Source organism: Mastomys coucha, unplaced genomic scaffold, assembly GCF_008632895.1.
Source record: "Mastomys coucha isolate ucsf_1 unplaced genomic scaffold, UCSF_Mcou_1 pScaffold15, whole genome shotgun sequence".
NCBI lineage: Eukaryota > Metazoa > Chordata > Mammalia > Rodentia > Muridae > Mastomys > Mastomys coucha.
Genome location: NW_022196897.1, coordinates 66,057,985 through 66,072,940, shown reverse-complemented (window position 1 = coordinate 66,072,940; position 14,956 = coordinate 66,057,985). Strand labels below are relative to the sequence as shown.

The 14,956-nt window shown below is 39.6% G+C and overlaps 1 long non-coding RNA gene across 2 annotated transcripts in view; it reads left to right on the top strand.

Annotated features, from left to right (window-relative positions):
• LOC116092034 overlaps positions 1 to 14,956 on the top strand; it is a 36,398-nt gene that overhangs the window by 1,869 nt on the left and 19,573 nt on the right. Inside the window, exon 3 of one of the 2 annotated variants that reach the window (XR_004119154.1) lies at positions 3,179 to 3,242. The exons of the other annotated variant lie outside the window; for it this stretch is intronic. This is a non-coding gene — a long non-coding RNA (uncharacterized LOC116092034). The remainder of the gene's footprint in view (positions 1 to 3,178; positions 3,243 to 14,956) is intronic. 2 annotated transcript variants of the gene reach the window in all.

Here is a 14,956-nt window from a genome sequence, read left to right as displayed (position 1 = left end):
GCACAGTTAGATGAAAATCGACAGGTTTTTATAAGGCAGTCCTTTACATGAAGGTGAGGACAAAGTAAAGATGACAGGTCCAGTGCTTCACTTCATAAATGGATACTGGTGCCATTACCTGACAGTAGGAGAGTGAGAAGAGAAAGGTGTGTGGATCCAAGGATGAAGATTGGGAAGAGAGTGTCATTTGAAATGTCTCTGAGGTGTGTGTAAACATCTAAGTAAGGACAGACATTAAACAGCAAATCATTGATCTGATTAAGGAAATGCAATTGAGATGTTATATCTTATCATATAGGAAGCCAATCAAGCCCTGGCTAAGTACGAGATCATTACATCTAAAAGACAATGTAGAGTAAGAAGAAAAACAGAGAAAATGCTCTCTGCACACTCAGCTTGTTTTTTAGAGGCATTATCTTATTGAAACATAAAACATCAAATGTGTGCCTTGATAGCATAGGGTGGTGTTGTTTCAACAACAGCATGAACCTAGCTAGCATGGTTGTATTTAATTTTGCTTTCTAAACACTTTGAACGTTCTTTTGTTATAGTGTGGTTTCCTTAAGTTACCACACTCTAGCTTCTTGAGGAGATAGGGCTGGTTGGTTTCACTTTATACCACACAAACAAGCATGTGGCATGAGGTTCAGTCTTCTTAACTACATGGGACGTTGTATATTCATGTTTTAACAACAATATAGACCTGTGTACTCAAGTAATTCAATTACAATTATGGGACTCAACTAACTTGTTAAAGATAAAAATAAGAAAATGACAGATATCTGTTTCTATGTTATTCGTTGATCTGCTTTCTATATAGTTTTTCTGGAACAATTATCAAAAAATAACTGATCAAGATTTGGCTTTGTTTTCTTTTATTTGTGAAGTGTGTGCTGTGTGTGTGTGTGTGTGTGTGTGTGTGTGTGTGTGTGTGTGTAGTGTATGAGTGCATAGGAGAGAATTTTATTATTTTTATTTTACAACCTGTTGGTAAGATCGCTCATGGAGTCTGGAGCCAGTCTGGCAGTCAGCAATCCCCAGCAAATCTATTGTATCCAGCCCTATGTTGCCGGCCTTATGGGTTCACATAACCACACCCAGTTTTTACATGGCTGTTTGGGATCCAAATTCAGTTCCTTATGCTTGAGCATCAGGCACTCCTACCCACTCTTCAGCTGCCTGTCTTCATTTCTAATATTTGATGATCATGAACTCTGAATTCAAGAGCTCAGTAATTCCCCTGTTCCCTATTTGGTCCCTATCAGTTACACAAGGTGTTCTGCTGACTTCAAACTCTATCTTGATCTTTACCAAAGTAGGAGCATTCCATGCATGTCTTACGATGATAAGGTTAAACTAAACCATTGACACACAAACAAAACCAATCTTACCAGACATAGTATTATTATATGTAATTTTAAACTCTCTTCTGGGGCCAGAAACATTATAATAGTTGCTAAATACTGTTTTAAGTTTGGACTGTTTGCTTTTGGTAAAATATAAAGTTTAAGAGATGCAACTTGTCTCAGAATCTAATTTGTCAACCCTTCCTATTCCTAGTGATTGAGAGTACAGCTACAATTTTAAAAACCTAAGTACTCTTTCAAACTTGAAGGCCTTATGAAAATTTCTAATCCAGTGCAACTTCACATATAGAGACATAACTTCCATCTGTGTTCCCAGGTGTTATGAGAGTCTCTGTTAGAAAGTCATGAGTTTTCTTCCTCAGCTACAAAACCTTAAATGCTGTTACTTAATATGTGCCTATTGTGAAATCATAGTAGTTGTTGGTGAGGGAAGAAACTATGCTCACCGTGCCAATGTAGATAGAATCCATATCCATAATATATGATGTTCTGTAAATACCCATGTGTCCAAAAAGAAACCAAAGTGGCATACACCTTCAGACTATTTAAGGGAAGAACTTAGTCTCAAAGTCTTGAACTCTTGGAATGTTCAGAAATCCAAATTGGAAATGCTCGTAGTATCTTGCTGAATGTGTACCTAATAAAAACATAGAAGTAGATGAAATTTCAGAAATTGTCCTAAATATATAGATTTGGAAAAATTCTAGGAAAACAAATGCCTAAATGGGTACAGGTAAAAAGGGTTAAAATGCTTATTATGTTTCAGAGAAGTTGTCTTTCCTCGATAAATACTTTCTTGAACGTATTAGAAACTGTAGTCCTATTCTCTGGGTCTCTAAGATCCTTCCTGTGCATGCTCTTATCATGCCATCCACACTATCCATGCTTAGGCTCATGGTTTTCATGAAACCCCTCCCTAGTTTGTCCACTGTTGGCTTTCCTCTCATAGTCTCAGCAGAAGAGAATGCTTCCTTTCCTTGGCCATAACAACTTATTTGAAATAAGAAATGGAACTAAAATAAATTCTTCCCAAGAATTTTTGAAAAGGGTGCCATCAAAGAATTTCTATAATTTCAGAAACACTAAGAAACCACACAAAATTGCAAAGATTTGTAGAAAGGCTCATTATAAAGGAAAAGTTAAACATGTAGAGAAGTATACCATGTTTCTGCTTGGGCTAAAACATGCCAGATTGCTACTATTCTCATTTGCTCGACATTAATCTGTGCATATCATTCATTTTTGAGTATCCCTCATCCAAATCTGAAATGTTGTGTTTATTTGAAAAATTACATGTATAAAAGTAGTTGAGATGAAGCAGATGGATTGATTAAAGTGATAAAACAAAGCTATAAAATAATAGACAATCTACATGAATAAATATCAGCTAATTCTTGATATGAGACATTATCTAGTTTGGTTCCAAAGTGCTAGGATGCATGACAACAATAAGCAAATTTGTCTACATTGCCTAAATGAATAATAATAAATCAATACAAAATTTTAAAAATGGTGAATGGATGAAAAATATTTGCAACCTGTTAGGAGGAAGTGTCCTGAGTTCATCCACTTCAGAAACAAATTCCACCTTGATAGCAGGATCAAAATGGAGTTCATATGCCCAGATCCCTGAACCCCACTCCTATTCTCTTCAGATGTTTCATGTTTGTCCATTAACCAGTAAAGGATGCAAAGAGGGAACATGCTGTTATCCCGTTATCTAAAGTAAGGCACACAAGTCATGAATGAATGGTTGCTGCTTTTGACCTAATTGACTACGTGCACTTTGCCCACTCCTTTGTTCATCCTAGATTCAAGGCCAGAGTCCATGAGAAGACCTGACTGCAAAACCTGACTCAAGGACCCTGAAACCAGGTGACCCAGATAAGGTCCAGTCACCAATGTTAGCTTCCTTGTTTAATCCCTTATGTCAAAGTAAGGTTGGACAATGAATCAGCTCACTCTACTCCCCCTTGCTTTGTGTTCCCATCCTATAAAATGCTGTGAAATCTGTTTGGGGACACAGTTCTACATAGAGAGAGAACAGAAAAGCAAATCTGTTGGAGGAAACGGTTATATAGCATGGGAAGATATGTGAAAAGAAGGCCAACAATCAATAATCATGTCAAAGATTGTCACCAAAGATGAAAGTGAATTCACCTGTGTGATTATGCCTAGGCAAACAGCAGGACAGAGGTGATATAAAGGGGGAAGGAGAAAAATAGGGAGCTAGGAAAAGAGAAGGAAAAGAGATTATCAACACAGGGGGACAAACAGGGAGGAGAGACAAATAACACAAAATATCTACTCAAAAATCATATTATTTTTATTTACCTAAAAGTATATACATAGTACATATAAATATACATACATTCATACATACAAACACACACAAACTACACACAAGCATTCACATGTACACACACACACACACACACACACACACTTAATGTGACTGTGTTGCTTCAGCTGACAGTGCTCCCCCACAGGAGTCTTATACTATGTAACAAACCCCCTAGTACCAGACTTGAGAAACCTCCATTTCACAAGTCCATCAGGGGAGTCCAAGCAATCCCCCAAATAATATGCTATTGTTGTTTCCCTTGGATACCTCTCCAAGGTTAAAGGTGGGTCCCTATGCTGAAGACATTGTACATATAGGACACAGATCTCAAAATATTTGAAGTAGATTTGACCTAAAAGCCTTCTTCCTGCAGGCTAGCTTTAATACTACTAGAAAATACTGTGCAACCTACCAAGCAAGAGAAGCAATCAATAGTTCTATCTAGCTGGAATATTAATGAACAGCAATGATCAACATGGCAAGATATCCCTGAAGATTCAACAGGAACACTTATGTTTTGACAGCAGCTAAGAACTGTCTAATTGGACATGAAGTCTACTGGATAGGGGGAGAATTATGCCTGTACTAGAAAACTAAGTGACTCCATGGAGTTAGTGGAGTCATGGATCGTGGAAGAGAAGCTACCTCCACTTTACAGACCAATGGAATTCTTAACTCTATTCTATTATTTTTAGAGATATATTTTTATTATCTTTCCATTAATTTATTTATTCACTTTATATCTCAATCATAGTCCTCCCCTCTCCTCCCAGTCCCCTCCCATATAGTTGCTCCCCCAACCACCTTCCCTTCACCTCTGAGAACAGGGAGGATCCCCCTGGGTACCAGCCCACCCTGGCACAATAAGTCACTACAGGACTAGGCACATCAAGACAGCCCGAACAAGATAGCCCAGTTAGGGGAGCAGGATCCACAGGCAGACAACAGAGTCAGGGATAGCCCCCAGTCCAGTTGTTGGATGAACCACATGAATACCAAGCTGCACATCTGCTACATATGTGTAGTGGGAAAGGGGACCTAGGTCTAGCCTGTGTATGCTCTTTGGTTGCTGTTTCAGTCTCTGGGAGCCCCCAAGGGTCCAAGTTAGTGGACTCTGTTGGCCTTCTTGTGGAGTTCTTATCCCCTTAGGGTCCCTCAATCCCACTCCCAACTCTTCCACAAGATTCTTTCAGCTCCATCTAGCATTTAGCTGTGGGTGTCTACATCTGTTTCGGTAACCTGCTAGGCGGAGCCTCTCGGAGAACAGTTATGCTAGGATCCTTTCTGTTAGCATACCAGAATAGTGTCAGGAACTGGTTCCTGCCCATGGGATGGATCTCTTGGGCTAGTCATTGTTGGGCCATTCCTTCAGTCTCTGCTCCATCTTTGTCCTTGCACTTCTTGTAGCAAGGACAAATTTTGGGTGGATGATTTGGTGGGTGGGTTGTTGTCCTTATCCCTCCATTGAGAGTCCTGCCTGGCTACAGAAAGTATCTGCTTCAGGCTCCTTATCCCCCACTGCTAGGAGTCTCAGCTAGAGTCATCTTCATAGACTCCATAGAGCTTCCCCTATCCTAGGTCTCTGGCACATCCTAGAGCTTTCCTCTACCCACCTCCGATTTCCATTCACTCTCCAGACCCTCTCACCCTGGATCTCTCTACACCCAGTCTCCCCTGCCCTTACCGTCTCCTTTCTCATCCATTTCCCTCCCTCCATCTACCTCTGATGACTATTTTATTTCCCCTTCTGACCCTCCTCATTATTTATCTTCTTTAGGTCTGTGGTTTGTAGTGTAGGTATCCTATACTTTATGGCCGATTTCTACTTCTAAGTGAGTACATATCATACGTGTCCTTTGGATCTAGGTTACCACACTCAGGATGATATTTTCTAGTTCTATCCATTTGCTTTAAAAACTTCATAATGTCCTTGATTTTAATAGCTGAGAAGTATTCCACTGTATCCATATATCCACAGATAAGTGGAGATCTCAACCCTTATCAAAAAACTTATCCTTATTGTGAACAGAGACCATTACAGAGAACCAGAGCAGTCATATACAGAGGTCAACCAATTATGGGGAGTCTATCCCCAACAGATACATCTACAAACAACTCCTCTACCTAAAGTCCAAGCAGCATGAAGAGAAAGATTATTAGTAGCTAGAGGACCAGGAAGTCTTTTGGAAGTCTGTATCTTGTATGTAATGACAAAGAATTTCAGAGAAATGACAAGAAAACTCCATTCATGATACCTCAACAACATGGATGCTTTAACAGGACTTGAACAGTGAGAACACCAACAGATGTGCTGATGTGGAAAGGGGAAATTTCATGGGTTATACCCCTAGATAAAGCTACAGGCAACTGATGACTGCTGAGAGGGATAACAACCTCTCCTAGGGATGAGCATCATAGTATACTGAACACAAAGTACTCAGCACTAAAATTATATATACACAGTAACTGGAATCAGCAGGGCCTTTTACTTTATACCCAATTTACATACTTACACATATATTTGAAAGAACAAGAAAAAGTCCACTGATTTGAGAACAAGTGAGAGTTGGAATAGGAGTGAATTTTAGAGAAAGAACATTGAGGAAATGATATCATTATATTCTATTTCTTAAAAATTACCTTACAAATCATTAACATTGCCAGTTATTGATAAACAAACATAAAGACAGAGGTTTTTCTATTTCTTACTTTTTAGAAACAAGGTCTCATTGTGTGGCTCAGGTTGGCCTCTAACCCAACATGCATCTCAGGCTAGGTGCAAAGTCCCAATTCCCTGCAAAGTGCTTGGATTCTGTAAGAACTCATGACTTCAACTGAGATAGTGAAAAGAGTTTTCTACCGAGTTGTCAGTACTGGTGTGAGTTAACACAGAGCTTTTGGAGGACAAGATGTTCTCAAATGCAACTTGCAAAAACTCTTGTAAACTATTGAAATGCCCAGAAAGAAGGAATTAATAAACAAATTAAACTAACAAAATGAATACTAAATACTCATCAAGGGAGAACTTCGTGATTTTATATGAAAAACACCTTCCATGAGAGTTTCAGAGTAAATATATACAACTGAGTTAAGTGTCAGTTATAACTTGGTGCTTATCATGTGTACACTTCCCATGCATGCATACACATGAGCTCACCCTATCATATGCATGCCTGCAGATGCACAAAGCTTCTTTGTGGGATGGGACTACTGGAAGAGTAGTGGGAGGGAGCAGAGGTGTAGCAGAGGAATTTAGGAAGGGAGGAGGGTAATTATCAGTTGACATAAACATTGCTTGATTTAAAAAAAAAGATAGCAAAAATATTAGTATCATCATCTTTAGGAAAAATCAATCAAAATATCTCTATTTTTTAAAGAAATGGAAATATACCATGCTTTCCCAGTTCTGGAAAACATTGCTCATTACTTGATGTGAGCTCTTTTATCAAATAAAAATGGTTCCTTCTTTATCTTCACGTCTCATATAGTCCCTTACATGAGCAATGACTATTAAATGATGGTTACACAGAATAACAAGGTTTTTCCTCTCCAAGCTGTTGGGGGCTGGGCTTCAAAAATGGCTTAAATTTCAACAGTTTCCTCTACAGATATCAGAACTCAATTTTTTCCATGTTTAAAAAGTTAGAAGTGTCATCCTCTGCTACATATGCAGCTGGAGCTATGTGTATCCTTGGTTGGTGGTTTAGTCCATGGGAGCTCTGGGGGGTCTGGTTGGTTGATATTGTTGTTCTTCCTATGGGGTTGCAAACCCCTTCAGCTCCTTCAGTTCTTCTTCTAACTCCTCCACTGGGGATCCCACACTCAGTATGATGTTTGGCTGCATATATCTGCATCTGTATTGGTAAGGCTCTGACAGTCTCTCAGGAGACAGCTATATCAGTTTCCTATCAGCAAGCACTTCTTGCTGCACTTCTTGCATCAACAATAGTGTCTGGGTGGGGTGTCTGCATGTGGGATGGATCCTCAGGTGGAGCAGTCACTGGATGGCCTTTCCTTCAGTCTCTGCTCTACTTTTTGTCCCTGTATTTCCTTTAGACAGGAACAATTCTGGATTAAAAATTTTGAGATTGGGTTAGGGGGGAATGGGATAGGGGATTTGAGGAAGAAAGGGGGATTTAAAATGCTAATAAAGTAACCAAAATAAAAATAAAAATAAAAATAAATTTAGAAGTCTGTAAAGAGCCACTAGAAATCCCAAGAAAAGGACAGTTAGGCCTTAATTCAGTTTTAAGATATGCCAAGAATCACTGCACAAAAAATATTTATTAGCCCAGGATTGGCTCTTCTTCTGTTCTGTGTTGCTATCATCACTAAATAGAAAGATTGTCCCACTCAATCACATAAGATCAAATAACACAAGAAGAAGTCCTCCTAAGTATGGAGTGGATAGAATTGTCCAAATGTCAGGGTCTCATGTTTCCAGGATCCTCCCTATAAGCCCTTCAAGGTCTTCTGAAAAGAAGTCATAGAAATATGAGGATTTTAAAACTCACAAGCATAGAGGATTGAGTCAATATTTGACATCAATTCACCCTCCCGAAAAGTATTCTTGCTGAGGAAGTGTGTGTTAAACAACAAACAGAAATATGTCCTCACTGTCCCTACAGTAACAGGAGATAAAATTCAATGACATGGGAGTCCAACTTGGGGACAGGGCTCTTTTCATAAATAAATAAAAAGAGGACTTTTTATTTATTTGCTACAAGATGTTCATCAATTTCTCATGCTTATTTCTGAAAAGCTACAATTTGAATAAAAATCCATGTATTTAGTAAACAAATCATGAAAATTAGGTCAAATAAGGCCTTTCGTGCTAAACACTACTGATTACAAAGTGAGAAGGTTTGCAAGACGGAATAATTGCCTGCATTCCTTCCGTCTTAATACTAGATAAGAGCAGCAAAGGGGCTGAAGATGTGGCTCAGCATTAGGTTGTTGGCTCAGTGTGCACAAGACCCTGGGTTTGATCATCATCATTGAAAATAAAACAAAACAAGACGAAAAATAGCGCTTGCTAACTTTCTTCACAGAAATATAGTGTTGTGTCAATACTTCAACTAAATAACATATCTATGAGTACATTTTCAAATGTCAGATCAAAACATTGCCACACCTTAGAGAAAAAAGTTTTGTTAATGTGCAAAAGCCTCTAAATAAATTAGAAATTAAATGAAATCTTTAGCCCCCAGTAGTAGTTGATTTGAAAGATATAATATTGGGGTAGGTGAGATGGATCAGTAGGAAAAAGTGTTTCATGCATAATCCAGACAACTTGAGTTCAGGCTCTGGATCCCATAGTACAAATAAAGAACTGGCTTTCCAAAATTGTCCTTTGGCCTACACATGTGCTTACAGTTTTACACACATACACACACACACACACACACACACACACACACACGCACACATGCACACACACACACACAACTTGCTTGGTTAGTTATTGTAGTATTTGATGTTCTATGCACACTTGTTTATTGAAAAATAAATTACAATTGTGCCTTAATACAAATGTTTAAAACGTATGCTTTCAAAATCAGCCACGTTTTATTGACTATTAATACAGAGCTAGGCAAGATGAACTCGAGCCCTCAGGGACTGTCAGAGCAAACCTATTGCCAGTGACTAAGTACTCCCAGAAACTGCAGACCTAGGCAGCTCTAATGTGTCGGGTATTAATCAAGGGCAGCAGAGCTGTGAGTGCAGGAGAAACCAGGCCAAATGCTGTCAGTGGTGTGTTGATGGACATGTGTGGGTTATTCTGTGGTTTGAAAGGGGGAAGAGGAGAGTGGTGCTCAAAAGGCAGAAACTCTCCACACATCTCTTGACTATCACCTTAGTTCTTTAAGATGTATATGATTATAAGTACCTACCTGTTTGTTCCAAATAGATTCCCAGCAAAGCTTGGCATACTCTTATTTAGATTCAGTGGATGAAATAGAGCTGTGATGTGCAGTTCTAGGATGGCCATGAGAGATTCATGATGAGGGAGATCCTCAGCCATTTCATCTTCCACCACTGTATTTTGCAGACACAGCTTGATAACAAAGCAATCAGTTCTGAATGGAGAAAACAGAATCAAATCATTCTTACATTACTTACCCAAACTGAAACAATAACCTCAATCTACCATGGGAATGGCTTCCCCCATTGCACCAAAGCTACTCTGCACTAGACCCGAAGTCAAATAGATGAAGAAAATTTGAAATTATACATTGTATATTGAGGCGATAGCTTAGCAGATAAAACAGCCTGCTGTGAAGGCTTGAAAACCTGAGTTGGGAAAGTCCCATCATCCATGTAAAAGGGTCAGGGTCAGGCACTGAGCATACTTCTGCAATCCTAGCATGGAGGGGCTAGAATCATGCAGGTTCTAACACCTTACCGCACAGCACGGTTTAAAGGCATACTCTGCTGCAAAAGTAAGGCAAGAAGTACTAGAAAGAGGCTGCCGAATTCAACTTTTGACCTCCACACATACATAAATGGGCAAGCATATCCTCACACACAGTAAAGCATGCACTGCATGCTTGCACAAGCACACACACATGCATACACAAATAACGATAATAAATTCAGAAAAGAGAAATTATACATTGTGAGTCTGCTCACTTGATACCCATCAGATCCTGATATTCAGCTCTAAGCTGGCATGAAGGTAAAGTGCACTCTATGGTATGAGCCTTAACCAGGAGTCAGTTGATTTTTTTTCTTTCAATTTATTTTATTTACATGAGTACACTGTAGCTGTTTTCAGACACACCAGAAGAGGGCATCAGATCCCTTTACAGATAGTTGTGAGCTACTATGTGGTTGCTGGGAATTGAACTCAGGACCTTTGGAAGAGCACTCTTAACCACTGAGCCATCTCTCCAGCCCAGTCAGTTGATTTTTGAAATCCACTCTTCCCTCATCTTTAAAAAGGATCTGGCAACAAGCAGAAAAAGACAGCTCCCTTACTTCCTGCCAGCGGTCAGGGTAAACTTGACTGTACATTCTTGGATCACTGCCCTGCAGACTGCTGTTTTTCTACATTTCTATTCAATTCTTTCTACAAGCTGAGAAACCTGAAGGATACATAACATAAAATCCATGGTTAGATATATAAGAAATTAGCTGGAGTCAAGGATTCATCAATTTATCGTCCCATATCTGCTCTCTGGAGTTAGGAACTAGAAGCTCAGGTGCTCTCATCCATCAAGCCACAGCATTGTTAGACCTGAAAGCTGTGGATGGAGTTTTCTATCTGTGGCCTGTTTCCCACTGACACAGAGAAGTAAGGGCAGTTCTTCAAATATAAACCGTAAGGCTGCCAATTGAGACTTCTTTTCTCAGCCTAGTTATTAACAGAAGTGAAACAACGGAAGCCAGCTTTTAACCGTGCTGTCATTCCGTTCCCAGTTTGAACATGTGCTGTGCCACTCTGTGCATCCAACTCGGTAGACTCAGCTAGAAAGCCTCTCTAGCAGGTAATTTTATTGCTATAAAAGTGAATCCGTAAGGCTTGAACAGGACAAGTCCAAATCACAAGCATTGTCTCAATCAGTGTCAAGGCAACTGCTTTCTTAGTGCCCAAGTAATCCATTTTCAGTTGAACTTTTAAGTCTCTCAAGAACAACTTCTGTATATCATGCACCACTGGCATGGCCTTTGCTCAAGCCCTATCTTTTGTCTAATTAACCATAATTGTCTACTAAGTGAGACCAGGTCTATCTTTGATCAAAATTCCATGCAACAGCTTGAGTGTTATTTTCAAGAGCCAAACCTAACAATACTACTCTTCTTAAAATCCTTTAGTGACGCTTAAGAAGATCAAAAAGAAAAAAATCCCAACTGCTTAGATTTTTGACAGAATGCTCCATTTTATTTTATTATTTCACTGTACTTTTGAGATTCTAATTACATTTCTTCCTTCATTTTCCTCCCTTGAAACTCTCACACACACCCTCCATACCCTCCCCCAACTGCACAGCATCGCTTTTCCTGTTTGTTACAGGACTCTTTTCCGGCTTGCATTGCCATAGTGCCCCGGGCTCTTCTCTGACACCCGCCTTCATTCCTTCATCTCTGGAACTAGTGCCATCCGCTCAGTAGACAATTAGCATTTGTTGTAGTGGTGAGTGAGTTATTAAGGGCTGACACACAGAAAGGCTCAGCAATGTGTTAAGTGACTGTCGATAGCAGGTGCTATAGCCCATGAACAATATGTTCTGTTTTCTAAATCTATAGCACCATAAGAGAGGCACATTGCTTTTTACATATTACACCATGAGACCACAGGTTAAGAATTGTGTGTTTGTTTTTTGCTATTGTTGTTATTGTTTTGATTTTGGTTTTTTTAAATTAATCATTGCATTCATTGACATTTCAAATAATATCTACCTTCCTGGTTACCCCTCCACAAACCTCCCATCCCATCACTCTTTCCCTTTGCCTCTATGAGGATGCTTCCCTACCCACTCACCCACTCCTGCCTCACACCACTCTAGCATCCCCCTATGCTGGGGCATCAAGCCTCCACAGGACCAAAGGCCTTCCCTCCCATTGATGTCAGATAAAGCAGTGCTCCATATACATAGCTGGAGCCATTGATTCCTCTCTCTATACTCTTTGGTTGGTGGTTTAGTTCCTGGGAGCTCTGGGTGGTCCAGTTAGCTGATACTGTTCTTCCTATAGGGTTTCAATCCCCTTCAGCTCCTTCAGTCTTTCCCCTAGCTCTTCCACTGGGGTCCCTGAGCTCAGCCTGGTAGTTGGCTGTGAGTATCTTCAGCTATATTAGTCAGGTGCTGGCAAAACTTCTCAGGGGACAGCCATACCAGGCTCCTGTCCATAAGTGCTTCTTGGCATCAGCAATAGTGTGAGGATTTGGTGTCTGCAGATGGGATGTATTCCTAGGTGGTGCCGTCTCTGGATGGCCTTTCCTTCAGTTTCTGCTCCATTTTTTGTCCCCTTTTTCTTTTTGTCCTGTTTTTCCTTTAGACAGGAACAACTCTGGGTTAAAAATTTTGAGATGGGTGGATGGTCCCAATCCTTAAGTGAGGGCCATGCCTATCCACTGGAAGTGGTCTATACAGGTTTTATCTCCCCTTTGTTTTGTTTCTTAGTAAAATGTCTTTCTCTTTTCCATAAGAGAAACTGTACATTGTGATGAGAATGGGGCCTGGTCTGGATTGACTTACAAAGTTGCTCCCATATTTGTATTCTCTGTTGATGCTGCCCCCGACCAGCCTTTTGCTGCTGGGCACATTCATTCAATGTGTATGCTTCGACTCAACTTGCATATGCCTTCCCTATGGTGCTATTTGGGGGAAATTGCCAGGAGTTAAGATGTGTGCTCCAAGCAACAGCATCTTGCTTTACTATGATCCCTTATGTCTTTGACAATTTGCAATTCTATAAATCATAACATAAACATAATTTTTAAATAATTTTATTCCTAGGTTCTAATTCTCCTAGGGAGTCATGCTGCTTAATGCATTTAATAAATCATTAAATAAACAAAATGAAGTTGAATATTATATAAATAGACATGAAAGACTTTCTCTGGATGGAATTTGAATGGATAAATGAGCCAAGAGACTTGACTGGTGGGAAAGCAGTCACTACATCTCAAAGGGGAAAAGATGTGACCTACAAACAATTGCCTAAGGGTCAAGGTTAAGTGACTCCCATTTACTTTGTCTCCAGATACAACCAGTAACTCTAACTTTCATTTTCTCTGATTAGTAGAGCTTTTTTATTTCACATTTTGGACAGGTTCCTTATAGACCAATAATATTTCAAGTTTCTGAAAGTTCAAAATATGGAAATATGACTTTCTTTCTCAAGCTGTGGAGGTTTTATTGCTTTTCTGTTCTTTCCAGCATCTCTAATACCTTATACCCTCCTAATATATTAAATGTGATCCCTGTCCTCAATTTCCCAGTTGATATATGACGAGAATTCAGCTTGTACTGTCCTTACAACTCCCTCTAACCTTCAGTTCTCCAGTACTTCATGGGTAGAAAAGACATTACCAATTCTGTCAACAGTGATATGAGTGTCCTAAACAGGACTTTTAATTAATATTTACAAAAAGTATATTCTTCAAAACATTTTGGTAAAAGAAAAAATAAAGTAATTGTGAACAAAAGCTAGAATTATCTTTCTAATTATACAGACCACTAATTAAGTTCTTATATCTTTAAGGGTTAAGTGGAGAGAGGGAGGGAGGGTGTCTGGGGAAGGGAGCAAGAGAGAGAGGGAGAGAGAGGGAAAGAGAGACTTTTCTTTTAGTATAGAATAGAGTTTATTTAGAGCATAGGGAGGGGAGTTAAGAGGGTAGCAGAGGCAGAGAAAGGCAGAGAGAAGGAGAGAGTAGAGATGTAGAGGCCATGACCACATGGAGAGAAGAGGGGAGGGAATGGGAGCAAGGGGGGAAGACACAAGAGAGCAAGAGGGTAAGAGAGCTAAGTCAAGGTTTCTCTACTGCTTTTGTCTTCAAATTGAAAGATTCAGTACTGGCTCAACTGTAAAGTTGTCTCTAGAAAGCTCCCTGATAGCAACCAATCTCTCATTTCAGAATCTGGACACTGGGAGGGTTGGACTGGGTTGAGTTGTGTTGGGCTGGGCTGGGCTGTACTGTATTGTGTTGTGTGTGTTGTGTTCTGTTCTGTTGGATTAGACATTTCTATCTCCAAACAGCCCTAACTTCATCACTCTTGGATTTAGTTTTGTTTTTGTTTTTGTTTTTGTTTTTGTTTTTGTTTTTGTTTTTTTTTGTACACCAAGGAATTACTTCATCCCCCTGGAGTGATTCCTGTACCAGCCAAAGAAAATTAGCATTTTTTTTTGCACACACTCTCCCTCTCTCATACAGAAGCAGGAGCACAGCCCCAGCATGGCCAGACATATCACAAAGTCTCCTGTAATCATCCTCACATTTGTTACAACCATACCTTGAGAATACAGATCTGAACCTTTTCTTTCTGGTCAGTGAGAAGACTATTATCTAGAGAAAAGGAATTAACTGGGCTTTTAAAGTTATGAAAATGTACTTATAATGGTCATATCTAATATTTTCTAGCACTTATAACTAAAAGGTTCAGTGCTTTCAAAAAGGATAATCTTTAGCCAGGCACAGTGGCTCATGTCTTTAATCTCAGCACCCAGCAGGCTGAGGCATGAGGATTGCTATCAGTTGAAAGCCAGCCTGGACTACATAGTGAGTCTCAGAGCCTTGAGT